A 2,907-nucleotide genomic window follows, 5' to 3' on the forward strand; every position below is an offset into this window, starting at 1 on the left:
GATTTGTAAAAATTCCTTGCCGACGTTTGTTTTTACATTTCGGTCGTAAGGTGGGTTGTACCAAATGATATTGCGCGCTCTGTTTCTTTTTCCGGTTGCTGCTTGTGGTTTTTCGTAGCGGAGCTTGTAATTATAGCCGTTGTCGTTAAATGCCTGTTGATATGTGGGCGCCGCTTTTTCAAAAATTTTCTCACTGGAGGATATCTCGGAGAGTCGCTTGTTAATGCCAATTGGGATATTCTTCAGAACGGCCGGTGGGTGGTTAGAATTGATGTTAACATACTGCAATTTGTTGTTTGGTTTCATGTACGGCTTGTATTGTTCCGAGTTCAAATCAAGTGTCACATCCAAAAAATTTACAATACTTTTGTTTGCTTCGATCGTTATTCGTAGACCCTTATCCCGGAAAGCTTTACAAATGTCTTTCTTTGCGTTTTCAAATCTGTTTCTAATTGACCCCTAATGGGTAAGACGCCGATGCGGCGATCCTAAGTGACCCCTAATGGGCCGGGCGCATCTCGGCGCTCTAATCGGTTTCTAAGTAGCTCTAATCTGTTCCTAAGTGATTTCTAATAGACTTGTTGACGCCAACGCGGCTACTGCTAATTAGCACAGTCGTAGCGGCTAGTGATACCTTATGATATGTAGTGATATCTAGTGATATCTAGCCGCTACATTCCTCCCCCCACTAAACCGATGTACACCTTTGTGTACATCGACGCCAGCCTCCTGGCTGGCTGTTCGTGGGTGCGCTCTAACCTGTCATGGTAATTTGCACAGTACATAATAGATAATACATAATACATAATACATAGCTATGATTACATGATTGACTACTGGTGTGGGCCTCGACCATTCGACCACACACCGTACAGATCTACTAGTGTTGGAAATGCGTCCTGAAGGGACATAATCGGTGTTACTGCTACAACTAATGTCTATAAACCACACGCGCTCGCGAAGGGATACATGTTGTGAAGGCATAAGGCCCTAAAATCTACACACGGTGAAATTATTGGTCAGCCTTCCTCCTCCTGGCTGTAAGGGGAGGCGGGTGACTGAACCATAGTGGCCCTTGCTGCCATGTCCGCCATAGCCATAGCGGCCATTTGGCGGATATGCAGTTTGTTGAAGGTGGTGTCTGGGCCATCCCCTGCGCTGATCTCGAATTCGTAGTGCAGGGGGTCGTCGGCGGTGTTCGCTCCGACGAAGGAGCCGACGTACTCCGGGTTGAAATCCGGGTGAGGTCTCCGGGTGGGGTTACCCGGGGTGTGCCCGGGGTCGTCTCCTTCCACCTCGAAGTCGAACTGGAGCTGGTCGTGCACGACGAAGGGGGCGGGATACAGGTCGTACGGGAATGGACGATTACTATCCCAAGAATTGGCGGGTGAATGTTCGGGCACCGAGCCGTGGGTGCTGTCTGGCGCCGGCACCAGACTGGCAAGCCACCTACTGAGATGCGGCATCTATCTTGTACCTGCTAGGTTAGCAGGTTTTACATTTTTTCCTCCATGGAATCTGTTAACATCTGCAGTTCTCGCAAGGCCTTTGCGCTGTAGTGGTAGTGCTTGTGTAAGTTCATTAAAACAGATTTCAGATCTGCAAATATCTTTCCATCCCTATCTTTCATGGCATCTAAAGCTCCAAGTTCAAGTCTGTGACTCACACAGTGCATGGCTATCAGATGTTGCACTTCATCTTTCAGGAGTTTAGCAACACTGTGCCGTTTGCCAAGGTTAACACTTGCCCCATCTGAGCCAGTGGCCACCAGCTTTGCCTTCCAATTCCAACCGTCATTCACAACACTGTCCATGGCCGTCTCAATTGACGCAAGAACACCAATTGCATGAGCATGTTCAACTGCACCGATCTTCACAAAGACATTCTTTGGCACACCCTGCTCAACAATCTCATTTTCACAAGTAGACACGTCCGTGGCACCATCAAACATTATAGACAACACATTTGCATCCTGCAGTATTCGGTATGATTGTTCTCGAATGTCATCATATATATACTCGATAAATCTCCGACATTTCTGATCTCTACGGTAGCTGTTGGGTAAATCAACACCATTTTTAGCCTGGAGCTCTAGAAGGCTTGGATATAGTGTAAATGGCAACTCCTTCTTTGCAATAAAATATGCAGTGTTGAAACATGCAATCATTTGTGATTTCTGGCTTTCATTCATTCTTCTAACTGTAATAGCTAATGGGCCAACAACAGCTGGGTGACATGCTTGAGTATCAGAACTAGAGCTTTTACTAGTAGATGCAGTGTCGACATCTCCAGTATAGTTGCAGTACACTGTAATGGATTTCTCTTTCATGCATTCCACGTCATACCTTTTTTGCAATGAAATGTGAGATGAAGAGTGCATGCTGCTTCAGTGCATCTATTCTGAAATTATTTGTTCCAGTCACGAACCTGCCTGCACGCTCCGTTTCATACTTTGTGCATGGCACACAGAATATAACGTTACTTTCTTCATTATAGTCTAACCAACTGAAATCCTCTTTCCACTTAGGAAAAAACTGCCGCTTTCTTTTCTCTTTTTCATAAGCCTTCTTGGTTACTAGCCTACTTTTGCTTTTCTTATTTTCATCGTCACGATCGTCCCTGTCACCTGACGTAAAGCCAAACTTAAATAAAGACATCGTTTATGAGTACTGGTTAGCAAGGTGCACTATAGTTTACTGCGCTACACACGGTACAGATCATAGCCGTGCTTTAAATCGTGCGCGGGCCGAGTTCACGTGCAGCATTTGTATTCTACCATGGGCATACACAGGCGGCGGGCGCACGGTTTATCGATCGTCTTGTAGCAAGCCACATTGTTTTTGCCGAAGGGTAGACTGGTATCTGCCCTCACGCTCTGCTAGACAATGTACACGCTCTACGACAAAC

The sequence above is a fragment of the Priapulus caudatus genome, unplaced genomic scaffold (genome assembly GCF_000485595.1).
Source record: "Priapulus caudatus unplaced genomic scaffold, Priapulus_caudatus-5.0.1 Scaffold1684, whole genome shotgun sequence".
NCBI lineage: Eukaryota > Metazoa > Priapulida > Priapulimorpha > Priapulimorphida > Priapulidae > Priapulus > Priapulus caudatus.